The following is a 13,897-nucleotide window of genomic DNA, read 5'->3' on the forward strand; positions in this document are numbered from 1 at the left end:
ACAATAAATGTTAATATTTATATATAAATTTTAAATGTATTTTATTTTATTTTTAAGTGTTCAGAAATACTATTTCATATTTATAATCAACCCGTCATTGACATTCCATGCAATAGCAATAAATATAATTTAAATGCAATTTAAATTAATACAATTGTTATAATATATTTGTTTTCTCTCTTCTTTTCCCATTTTTCATTCTCTATCATTACTGCGTTCCGTATCTCCTCTTATCTCTCGCGCTTCTTCATTATGATTCTCTGATCTTTTTTTGCGCCTATATACTCAATCTGCATTCCCCTAATGCTGCTGTTTAAAGGCTCACTATCTATCTCGCTCTGCATCTCTTGCTCGTATCATTTTCTCTTCAACTCACCAGTCCCTGTACCGATTTCGCTACCTCATTTCTGTTTCGCTTTCCGTGTCTTTCTTCTCTTTTTCTCTCTCTCACTTTCTCGGTCCATCCTTTCCCTTCCATCAACTTCGCTCTTCTGTCTCTCCGTTCTCCATCTCCGTCTGTCTCCGCGTGCTCTAATATGGCCACCCGGTGTCCAATTACTCGCCTCAGTTCTCGCTACAGTTTTTCCACCATCGTATATCTGGCGATGGCCGCGATGGAGAAAAGGTCCTCATCAACACCGGACATTTTATTTTTTGCTTTTTCTTTCACAATCGCCTATTCATCTTTATTCATCGACCAGTATGATCGTGTCTCGCGCCGTGTGATAGTGCTCTCATGTCTCTTGTTGCGAACGGCAATGTCCGATCTCTGATGTAAATTGGGAAACTATACAGCGCCGCTGTAAAACGGAACGGAAAAGTGATTAAAATATTGTCGAGCGTAAAAATTGATAGAAACGCAAGTCGCACGACAGTGCGAGGAAATACGTAGTCTGTCTCTTCTTCTCCATTTCTCGCTAACGAATCTAATTTGGCCGATAATCGACATGATTTTCCAAGCATACGATTTCGTTGGCTCGAGTCCAGAAAGCATCGAAGAAATAATCGCGAATCGTATAACCGAGATATTTTGTTACTTCCTGGGAAGTAACTCTTGTAATAACAAGAGAAAAGCAATTATTATTTATAAAGCTTAACGATTGTGACAGTTGTTTTACTGGGAACTAAAGTCTCGAAATTTTTAATTGATAAAATTAATTTGATAAATTTTATGAATTAGCTCTGAATGATTTTCCATTAAACAGTGCGACGTTGTAATTTTAAATTTATTGGACAATCTATTATTAAAATTTCATGCAATAGTGATACCTAAATACAATTTAAATAAATACAATTTAAATAAATATATGTAATTAAAATAAAATTGAAATAAATACAATTTCGTGTCTATTTAACTAATCTGTTATTGACATTTCATGCAATAGCGATAAATGCAATTTAAATTAATACCATTTAAATAAATACAATTTAAGTAAAATTTAAATAAATGCAATTTTATGCTTCGCTGCTTTACAACGGCCAATATAAAAATCGTGAATTTGATGATTGCCCCCGTCTGAAAAATCGAGCGGCTGAACCGGGAGAGATAATTTGACAAACAATATGATATGAATATTTCCGAATGAATGTCGCACCGTTTCGCGGAATTCAACGAATGACGCCGCTTTCATTACGAACTACGAAAAGCTACGGCGCAAAAATACGGGCTGTGCGTTTATTTAAAAATTGGCTTCATAGCCAATCGCGCCGGACACAAAGCGGTACGCTCGTGTATGTGCGGGATCAGTGTGTCTGATTCAACGTTGACCGCTTTCACTGTGATATCCCCGCGCCGCGCTCTGTTTATCGTCATTCGAGACCGAAATCACTTTTTTAATCGAATTGTTGAAAAAAATTTTACCACCGCTAGTTATCACCGCAACGCATGTAACATTGGAATATGAGCAAGCGGAACGTAAATTACAAGCATGTTTCTCTCGTTCTCTCTCTCTCTCTCTCTCTTTCTCTCGTGACATTTGCGGAGTCTCAACACCTCGGGGCGCCATTACGTTAATTAGAACCATCGCGCAACGTCGTCAGAGCGCGTTGTATGTTCACTATATGATTATTTTTTTCTCACTTCGATGCTGGCAATGTTTCGTCCACTAATCATGTAGAGCTCTACATGACAGTCGTCCTGTAACGCGGCCAAAATACGATCGGTTTACTTTCACCGGACGCTAGCCGTGTCGTCGAATATCTACGTCGATCGCTTCCCCCGCATGACAGTGCGTTTAAATTTACACGACACACTCATACATCATATGTACATGACACGCGCGATGACGATTTACGTGGGCGACGAAAATCCTCGATTTTCCAAAATTTCTTCGCGTCGTCCTCGCACATAGTCATGTCGCGTCGCGTCGCGTGTTGCAGCTGTAATTTAACGACAGCGGATCTCTGGTTTCTAGCTGTTACAGCGCTGGATTTCGGTGACCAGAAAAAACAACTCGGGGACCACTAGGGAGGGCCCCCAACCGAAGAAGACCGCCGAAAGGCGGTCGCCAAATCAAGTAAGAGCTTCGATAACAAATGCGTGAATTGTGTGATTTTGTTTTTTAAAAATCTGCCCATATTTCGAGTACTTTATTTAGCAGTATTAGTGAAGTCGGAGAGGAAATAATCCGGACTTTTTGTCAGAAAAGTTAAAATAAAATGCTTAGCTTTAATTAAAATAATTGCTGTTTGAATCTATTACTTTTTGCCGTTTTTCTGGCAAAAGTTGAATTCCGCGACGATAAAAGACCTCATCTTTTTGACGACAAAGAAGTTATCGATCCAACTCTTTGATTTCGACTGCATTTCAGAAACGCTTTCCATTTAGGCCGTGCTGCATTGAACGAAATAAGTGATGGTCCGATGGTCTGAGTATGCTGGATGCAAGAGAACTTTCCACTGCAAATCCATCAGGATTTCCACAGTGCACGAAGCGATATGAGGTCAAGCGTTGTCAGACTGTAAAATGATCTTTAATCGTTCTGAGCGATAAAACACGTCAGAAACTGCACAAGTCTACAACCAACAATTGCACCACATTTGAAAGTAGCATTGTTCGAAAAACACCCGCAATATCACCAGCCTACTGTGACTGAACTTTTATCTCCTTGCATTCATCCAACTTTTGCCAGAAAAATGACTGAAAATAGTAGATTCAAACGATTATTACTTTAATTGAAGATAATCTTTCAGGCATTTTATTTTATTAATTTTTGACGAGAAAGTTCGAATTACTTTATATTTCCGACGTAATATTAACGTTGAGTAATGATAGTATTTAATTCTGACAAGTTCATTATACTTGCTATTATTTTGAAGATGGGTATTTTATTACAGCGCGATTGTTATACAGCACATATACTACATTACAACAATTGCAATAATGATTTATTCATTTATTACCGATTTAGCATATGATAAATTAGTAATGAAGTTTTCTCGGTGACCTATTAGCGCGAACTTTGAATAATGGTTCCAACTAATCCCTGATGTTGTAAAAATAATTACTGTAGTAGCACGGGGGTATTAACGAGTTTTATAATGATCTTGTTAGTGAACTTTTAGTACGTGTCGGATAATCTCTCTGTCAAATCTACCTGCTCATTAAAAGTACCAAAATTTCCCGGGAGTAATAATCACATTATCATCCACTGGTGTGAGTTAATAAGAAAAAGTCAGCGAACAAATGAATATACTAATCAATCTTCGTCGCACAGCGGCTTATCATCTATAGCTCATTGCTGGAGGATTGCTGTTTCCCGTAGTCTTTTTCTCTCTTCGTTTCTACGTCTTGATCCACAGCTTTGTTTCCACCGGAAAATTTTTATGTCGTAAAACTGACGTGGAATAATTATATTTATTGATTAGCGGAAAGATGATAGTACGTTTCGATTTGTTAAGTAAAAATCTGTGACACGATGACGGAATGATTAAATGCCTCGGGAAAAAGCCTTTTGTCGGGGCTTACATTAAAATATAATGAAAACATCCCATTAATATTGCATTGCATTGCGTACGTGATAATTATGAAACCTTTACTGTCATAAGGCAAAAATGAAATATTAATCACGAAATTGTACACCGTAAATTGTAAGGTAAATAAGTTAATTTACAGAAAGTAAATTTTTTATAAAAGTAAAATAAAAATTTTTATTGTAAAAACGAAACATAAATTTATCAAAATAACGAGATACATTTTCTCGACATACTTTCGTAATAAACTTCTTGTGCCATAACGTGTTTCTATGTATATGTTAAAAAAGAAAAACTAAAATTAAATTAATATAAAAAATTTATTAAAAATGTTTATATCTTCTATGTATTTTAAAAAATATTTTTAAAAAAATTTATTTGTATAAAAGATATTTATGTCTTTTATATAAATAAATTTGTTATTTCAATTTAATTTTTGAACTGTATCTTCTTTTATCTGTAATATCTTTTTTGATATATAGGAATGTTATGCCATAAGAAGTTTATTGCGATACGAAAGCATGTCGAAAAATTAGTCACGTCAATACTCTACGTCGGTCCTATAAATGTTTCGCAGATAAAGCGTTCGAGACAGCTATAAGTTGGGTCGATATTTTACAAAAATGGGTACAAGGTATGATTTATCGGTTTTAGAGTAGCGCGGTATGTAACGCCTGATATCGCATTGTAGTTAGTTATCGCAGACTGCGGTCGAGTTATCGTAAAAAGTCATTGGCAAAATCACAGAACTGCCAAGTGAAAAATGGGTCTTCATTTGTACAGGTGGATCTACATTTATGTCCATTTTCTGTGGTACGTACAAGAAATCCATTTTTCTTCTGATTTTGAGATCGAGAACCGTTCGCCACAAATGAGTCCCATTCTTCTTTGTCCGAAGTGAATTCATCAACCGCTTTTTATATCAAATAAACGTTGTCACTGATTTTCGTGTTACATATTAGTTTATTATACAATATTATTATCTGTATTCATTAAAAACTTTGGCCTTTATACTTTTATATGAATAAATACATCGTGCATTTTATATAAATAAATTTATAAAATAAACATATAGATTGACCTCAAAAACATAGAATAATTTTAATAGCAATGTTATTAAAAATATAAAATAATAAAAATATAAAATAACTTTTAAAAAATGTTTGTTGAAAATGAAAGATTACATTTTAACATTTGACAATTGTTTATTATTAATTTAAATTACTCTTTTAAATTCTTAACATAATAATTCGAACTATATTAACATTATAATATTTAATTTTTCAACGAAGGATGAAAGATTTTTCTCACTATATTTGTGTGCCTATATCCTTGTAACAGTCATGACGTAAGTAACGAGCTTTAAATATGCTCTGTGGATGCTAAGGATTATAATAATACAACCAAAATAATGTGGGTGCGAAATTTATATAAATCCGATGATTCATTGATCCCATGCGGGATTATTCAGGAGCGTTATTTACATTGCACGATGAACTCGTCTATAAAAGCGAGTTCCATTCATGTCCCTGGGGTGTCATTATAAAATGTCCGCAATTAAAACTGTGCCTTGCTATACCCTCAGAGGAATTGAAAAATACATAATGATTTTCTGCCTCAGAATTAATTAACAAGCTAGAAATGCCTTAATGTTGTATGTATGTAATTTTGTTTTATTTAAAATCAGTGTATAACTAATACGACAAGTAACTTTTGTTTCAACGCAAAAAAATATTTCAAGTTGTTTACGTGTTAAAATGATATCGACATTTCGAAAAACTTCGTTTTTCTATTCGTTGCTTGACTCGATCACTCGGATAATTGAATTCATTCAGAGAATATCGCTAGACTTCCTTCGAGTTTTATACTTTATCATTTCCCGTATGGAAATAGTTCTTATTTTCTTTATGTCAAAACTTATAGAGCATATTATGAAGTTTATAACATAGTTATTGGAATAAAAGCTTCAACGATGAATTTTAAGAGGTTGTATTTCTTTTTCTTCTGATCTACTTGTATTATATATGTATATTTAATATTGAGTTTGTTTGATCGTAATTGATAAAGTTAAATATTTTGTCGTGTCGGCACTGAGGCAATGCTATGTCGAAGTATATGTGTATTGTTATATTTAGCGCATTACATTTACTGCGCACGTATACCGATGAATTTTGCTCGTTCGCGTCGCGTATCTTTCCGACCAAGCCGAGCATTGTGTATTCGAGATGCACATTCGGGATGTACGAAGACGATTGACCGTGTAACAAGACGGTGAAATCAAGCAATGTTCAAATCGACCAGTCTTTCCCAAAATTAGATCACTTCACTGCCAAGCGACACGTGGATAAGCTGTAGGGACGTTTCGTCTTTTTTTAAAGTTTCTCCGTTCCTTTTTTTCCCTTTTTTTTCCTCTCCTTCATTTTCTCTTTTCTAATCGTGTCGTCGTACGCGTTAGAACGTCGAAGGTTCGTGTAGTAAAAATGGTAGAGAGTTGAAAGGGCGCATTGCGGACTAACGAGTTACAAAGTGCAGCTGGACACGTAGTAAATGTAGTACAATGAAGGATAACAACTGTTCGTACACATCTCGATTTTGCTAAAAATTCTCGATAACAAACACCGCACCATTAACGAGCGTAAATCCGAAAATGCAGAATTTTATCATTTATCGCAATAATTCATGCAAGAGATACTAATGACATTTCATTCGTCGAAATACGCAACAATAAATCATAACGTTGACGTAAACAGCTGCAATGTTAAAACGTATTATATCAAATTCTTTACAATATTGCGATATTACCGTTATGTATTATAATACAGGTAATATTACGTTGCAGTATTACAATATCACGCTCTGACCTTTCCCATACGATTCACGCATCCACATGCATTACCGTTCAAGTGACCTGGAGCGTTTTGCGCGAAACGTTAGCGCGTTCAACGAAATTAGAAACGCCAGCCAGCGTTATAATTTTACAGTCTCGCACTGCACAGTTGCACCATATCCGACCGGAGAATATAATTCTATGGTACGAACGTATGTAACGGTTAAGTATAAGTAGGTAACAGTAGCAGCCGAAATGTGCTGGAATTTATTATGAACTATGAACCGCAGTGGCGTGGTTGCGGAAACCACGGTCGCATTTTCGGCGCGGTATAATCCACTGTACTCCGCCGAGATTCGTCCGGTTTGCGCCCGGGACTTTTATACGCAGTCTCTTACTTGATATTTCATCGTTGTCATCGCGACCGCATAATGTCAGAATGATAAGTTCATCGCACAACGTGAAATCCGGACCAGAATGTTTCAGACAGGACTCAAACGAACCAAATGGAAATTTATACAATAGTGTACCTACTGCGTCTTTGGCTTCAAGGAAAAAATTGAATAGCGCTGCTATTCTTCCGCTGCCATAAAGATACTTTAATGTTATGTTGAAAAATATTACTTTTCTCTCTCTCTCTCTCTCTCTCTCTCTCTATTAATCATAATTCCACTCTGAAATATAATCTTAAATACATAAATTAAATAATTAATACTGTATAATACTAAAAAAAACAATTTTATTGAGATGTAAACATAATCTTGTATGGCGATTTTCAATAAAAATCGTCATACAATGGTGTTTATATATTAATAAATATATATTAATACATTTATTATATTGAGCAGTTATGTGTGTGTAAAAAACAAATCAATTACTTGATTTATATTTTATACACACACAAACATTCAAAAGTTAACGTTTCTTACGTTTTTGCTAATAATTTTATTTTTTACTTACAAAAAATATGAAATTATAATATGATATAGTCTTATATTTTCGGTCACGAACGTATTCAAATCGCAACTGCCGAAAAATAATTATAAATGAAAGTAATTCTTAAATAAATATTATGTATATCTCTCGGTTGAAAGAAATATCAATTTCAATTTTGCGCTAGAAACTCATAAATATTTATATATTATAATTAACAATAAGAGAATGAAAACAATATATGTTCTCTCTCGCAGAAAATAAACGCTAGACTAAATATAAATGTTTGATTAAAATTTAAAACATTTGTCGAACTTCTTTATTATCTACAGAATGCTAAGAGCTTGGCTTCTAGTATCCAAAGGAATTAAAGAAGTAGAAATTAAAAAAATAATTTTAATGTGAAAATATGTAATAATAAATTAAAAAATATAATACGTACAAACTCTCTATATTTATATTTTATTTTTATATTAATTTTTTGTAAATGAAGAAAATAACTGAAACTTTTGAGCAGTAGCATACCTACTGGGTATAAACGCGCTTTCGAAGTATCTGAAAAGGGTTAAAGACGCAAATGATGATGCTTCTCATTCACATGCCTTCTACATGCTGTCGTTGCTTATCAACTTTCCATGCAAACGAGATGGCTCAAAGACTGAGGAGGTAAGGATATAAGTTTGTGGCGTGAGCATATCCCGATATCGATTTCTGAAAACAGGTTCTTCGAACTTTGTTTTAGAATCCAGCAAGAGAGCTTAACCGCGTAATACCAGCAGCTGATTTTCGAATTAAACTGGATATTGGCTTTCAACTCTCGCACGATCGTTTTTGTGAAAAGATTCTACTTTTTTATTTTTTAAGTTTCAAAATATTTTTAACTATTGTACAAATTGTCATTTTTATTATATAAGTATTATAAATACTAAATACACATTCTTTAACTCTCCGATTCCCTGTTATACTTTTAATAATCTGATGATAAGAAAAATGTGAATTTTCATAAATATTTCACTTTAACGTGATTAACCCTAGTATATTATCGATACATAAATTTTATGTATACATGAGTGAGGTTATTGAGCGTTAAGCTATACCATATCTTCAATGATTATTAGGAGATCTACCACGCTAAAAGCTAGAACAGAAATAGATTTTCAAAAATATCATGTGTTTTTATACATCAGTTTGGATTCCTTGGTAATCAGTATTATAATAAAGAATAAGTCATTTTTAATTTTTAAACAATTTTGTGTTATTATATATTTTATTTAAATATCATAAAAACTCACACACACACAATTGGATTACATATTATTTCAAGATAAAAATTTTGTGTGCTTATATACTTTCTTTCTTTTTTTAGTTAATAATGAAGTCGTTAATAATGAATTCGTGTCATAAATTTAGATTATATATATTTTGTTAAAAGCATGAAATATATTTAAAAAACTTACATTACATTAACATGATGGTACATTACATTAATATGGAGTGGCCTATTTCCTTGTACGCAAAGTTTACATATCAATTTACGTATCAATAGCGATACTCGTATCAATATTATAGCTTTGCGTATCACTTAATATCTATAATAGTGTTCTAAGGTTAACAGCGATTTTCGCAATGCGATCAACTCACGGATTAAACTACAGTAACAAGCCATTTATGGTCCTCCTGATAATTGTTCTCTAATGCTGTTACGAGTATGTGCCCTCTGACGAATCGTTATGGATCACTTTGTCGCCTTTGTCCATGATTGAATCGTCTGCATGTACGGATGAATTGTAATAGCGAACTATCGTTGAATTATGACAGATGGTCGATGCGTTTGTTCCGTCCACGCAGTTAATAGGATTTTTACAATATTAGATAGATAGGTATCTGAAATATTAGAATATGATTGATGTGAAGTGGCGGACGAGGCAAAGTAAAATCCGCGGCTTAATTCTTTACGTATATCAGCAAAACAGTCGAGAGTTTCAGCTTTTAATGACCGTTTTCCGGACTTCCGATAAAATCACTTAAGCGTATATACAAAAACTAACGCTAAAAATAAATCTTTAAGATAAATCAATCGGTGAAAGCTATATCGTTTGTAACTAATTTAAGTTAAGTGTTTCTCCGAGTGCATGTATACGATGTACACATTTTTATACGTAAGAATGCAATAAATATTTGAGGAAAAACAGAAGCAAGATATTGTACAATCTAGTTTACTAAAAATAATGAAAAATCAGTATATTTATTTGATATAAATGGAAGAGAATAAAGCTAAAAAGTTAGTTTCTCTCTCTTATTTATATATCTCTTAATTAAAGAAATGTTCCGAGTGTCTTTTACTGCCACGAGCCACAAACGACATTTACGAAATATACGAGCCTCCCAAATGTATTTTTTACGCGGGAAAACCTGCATACACACACAAGTAAAATTCGCGATATTTCTTTTTTTTACGATGTCGTCGACAGATTGATGCTTCTTGACTCGAATCGTGAATTCATTCTATGGTGAAATAAAATGTTATGCAAATGGTATTTGAATCAAATAGATTAAAGTTTAATATTTTACAATTTTTAAATTATTTTACAAAATCTTTAAACCTTTAAAAAATTTCAATTTAGCGTTAAAGTATTTCTTACGAAGAAAGAGTTTTTTTATAAGGCAGAAGTTCTATGCATGTTGATGAAATGATCTAATCTGCGAATGCAATATTCGTGATGTTAGTATGATATTCTTCCAGAGAATGGCGCAACAGCAAAGGGCAATCTTATTACAGTTTCTGCAATATACCATTATTACAGAAATTCAAATTGTCCGGAAGCATAATTGCATTAATTGCCGGGCAAAGGGCCGTCATTTAAGCTGGGCTTTGGCTTTACGCCTAACAATACATAGAATAACGCGCGGTCTCGTGACAAAAGTGACATGTTTGCAAATTGAAACAAAGCAATAGGAATAAGGGGATAATAATGGAATAAAGGGATTACAATGGAATATCCTCACGTGGATAATAGATTAATACATGACTACACGGCGACTTGGCGCAACCGCTCGAGGAGTTTCTCGTTAAATTTCCCTATTTTCATTTCTGTTTCTCTCATTACGAACTAACGAGACGTTATATCATCGCTGTATCCATCACAGACTCTTCAAGTGCATGGCGTTGGATGGAATCGATGTTTCCGATAATACAATTCTTTTTGCAAATAAAAATGCTGCGACACAACCGCGATGCTATCGCACCTAGCATATAAAGTGTCGTACCTGCGCTTCCCGCGCCAGGATATTTCTCTCTAATCTTCTCCGTACCTCTACCTCTCAGAGGCGCCTGATCTGAACAGTAAGATCCGCACTGCCGTTCGTTCTTCTCTCAGCTTTCCCATGCAAATGGTAAAGAGACTATTCACACTATACGAAAACGAGATCTCGCCTCGCTTGTCGCATCGCGCATTTTATTTCTCCCGTTATTCTTTCAAAGCAACTTTGCCGTCTTCTGTTTGCACGACAGTTTCATAAAAGTGTATGGGCGGATAATAAAACCTTGCCGTTAGACGAGCATGTCTTTTCTACATCCATCGACGATCAAAATTCAAGCTTTATAATCTTCTTGTTGAAATTGTTGTTCTGTAACGTAAATGGAAGTTATTGAATTGAATAGAGAAAATCATCATATGATTATCTAACATTTGTACGATAAATGTTTACACATAAATATTTGTACAATTATCGCCAGATGATTTGCGTTGCGACAGTTATTTAACCCTATAGGATGGGAGGGTATCACTGTTGAGTTATAGTATTACTATCAATACGTAAATTTTATGTACATAGAAATAGATTACTTTTAATTAATGTAATATACACTTTTAATAACAAAATATTTATAAGCTAAACTTTTATATAAACACAAATATCCTATAACTATTAAATGGAAAAGGAAAGAAAGAATATAAGCACATTATCAAATTCAATCTTGAAATACAATAATATGGAGTGGATTCAACTGTGTATATATATCTTATAATATATATACTGAAATAAAATATAGAATAACATAAAATAATAATATAAAACTGCTTAAAAATTGGACGCTCTTTGTTATAATTTTGACCATCGAGAGGTCTTTGTAACAGATAGAATTTTTAAAAGTTGGTTTTGGTTTGTTGTAGTTTTTAGCACTGATTGGACATCTCTCCTAATAATCACTGAAGATATAGACATAGTTCAACGGTACGTAAAACTTATGTATCGATAGCATTCTAGAGTTAAGTAAACGATTTGACCTAACGATTTTTCTTACCTTATCTCATTTTGTTGTGAGTTTTACGGAAAATCATGAGATTGTAAGTTCACCTCTAAGAGCGTTCCGCAATGAAAAATAATAGGGTCGTTATTGTATGCAAATTTTGAGAATGCCTTTGCATAAGAGTGTTGTTCAATTAGATACGTGTAATGGCGGTCATGCAAGAAAATTGCGACTTTACGCCGAACTGTCCCGAAGTACTCTCTTACGTAGCCTGCTTATGCATTATGTAAATTTCATCGTAAGAGGTTTAACACTGTTCGAGATCTCACATTAATGATAATGCCGGCCATTAGAGCTTTACTACTTGTCCGTGACTTAACGGGAAGTGGACAGAAATCAATCGTTCACATAAGTGCGCCCTAAAAGGGTATAAGGTGTGGTCGGCAGTTGACGATATATCAGATTGTTCTACTTTTGTTCTACAATTTTCTTTTATAGCAAAATATACCTTGTAACATTTGTACAAGACGACAATTTATAAACTTTATAATCTTCTCGATATTTATGACGCCATAATTATTTTTTAAATCCACGACAACTGTTGGCGAACGTCGTAATCGCCTATAAAGATAGCATCATATGGTAGATTTTTTTCTACTTTTTCAATCTAGAAATAATTACAGCGTAATTGTATTTACCGAAAAACATTGGCACTTGAAGCAATTGGAGAGCCCATGCTTTAATTTACTATTTATTGTAAGCTATCTGTTGTTCGCAACAACGATATATTGCCAGAGTGGTTTGAACCTTATAATCGATATACTCCACGTTCATTATCAAATCTCTCGCAATAACGATATAAGCACGCACACATACACGCGCCTGCACACATGTATTTCTAAATGCTTCTATCTATCTTCGTCTCCAACGAAATAAAGCCTGAGCTTTCAGGAATAAACAAAGAAAACTTCGGCCGTTATAACTTTGTACCATATAGTAGAAAGACAGAACGCGTGTCCACTCTTAAGTATTAAATGATCCGAAAATGATACACTTGGCTCTGTCATCTTTCGCACAAAAGTCGAGAGCTAGTCGGTCAGACGTTAAATCCTTTTATGCGAATTTAACACGTATAAAAGATTAAAGTATAAAACGAAGGTGCTGAATACAGGGAGATATACCGTAAAGCCGCGGAAATCGATAGCGCAACCGGAAACTTCCATCGTATCCACACCGTCTCGAAGAGAAGCGATAGGACTATGCCGAGGTGTTAATTATGATTAGCAATACTGGCCGGCTCGATTACGTCTTCATCGATCAGATATAATTACGGCGCGTCCACGTATCTCGTTTCAAGCTCGTCGAAAATACTTCACGTCTTTCCTTTCGCGAACGCTTTCCGCTTGAAACCTCGAAAGATATAGAGTACAAAAAAGACATTAAAGAGAAACAGAAGAGGTATTGCGCAATATTGCTTACAGTTTTGAAGAAAGAAGGAAGTCATATAATATCGCCACGATATTATGATATTTCAAAGGTTGGACGTAACGATTACCGATCGTAATGATACTTAAAAAGTTATCAATAATTATTGCATTATCTGATTGATAACTCTAGAGAAAATATTCTCAGCGAATTAACGACGGGTTTTCACGAGATTTGCTTTCAACGGCGGTAGAGAAATCCATGGTTTTATTTTTTATCCATTTATAGAGAGAGATGAAGATTTGTTACGCCACGGGGATCATGCTGGAGACTCTGTTGTAGTTTAATATCTAATTACCATCAAGCACGCGCTTTCGCGGGTGTTCTCTACGAATCGAGGTCGAGAGAGCACCTCGAAAAGTCGCTAACTACAAATTTAATCGAAATATATATATATATATATATATATATATATATATATCGGCGCGCAT

General features: G+C 34.1%; 1 protein-coding gene across 1 annotated transcript in view; it reads left to right on the forward strand.

Moving 5' to 3' along the window:
• Positions 1-2,428: 2,428 nt before the first annotated feature.
• Positions 2,429-13,897, forward strand: part of tn (tripartite motif containing protein thin) — a 72,633-nt gene continuing 61,164 nt past the window's right edge. The window contains exon 1 of the mRNA XM_018538604.1: positions 2,429-2,516. The gene's annotated coding sequence lies outside the window, so the exon portion shown is untranslated. The remainder of the gene's footprint in view (positions 2,517-13,897) is intronic.

This window comes from Cyphomyrmex costatus, unplaced genomic scaffold, assembly GCF_001594065.2.
Source record: "Cyphomyrmex costatus isolate MS0001 unplaced genomic scaffold, Ccosl1.0 scaffold193, whole genome shotgun sequence".
NCBI classification, from domain to species: Eukaryota; Metazoa; Arthropoda; class Insecta; order Hymenoptera; family Formicidae; genus Cyphomyrmex; species Cyphomyrmex costatus.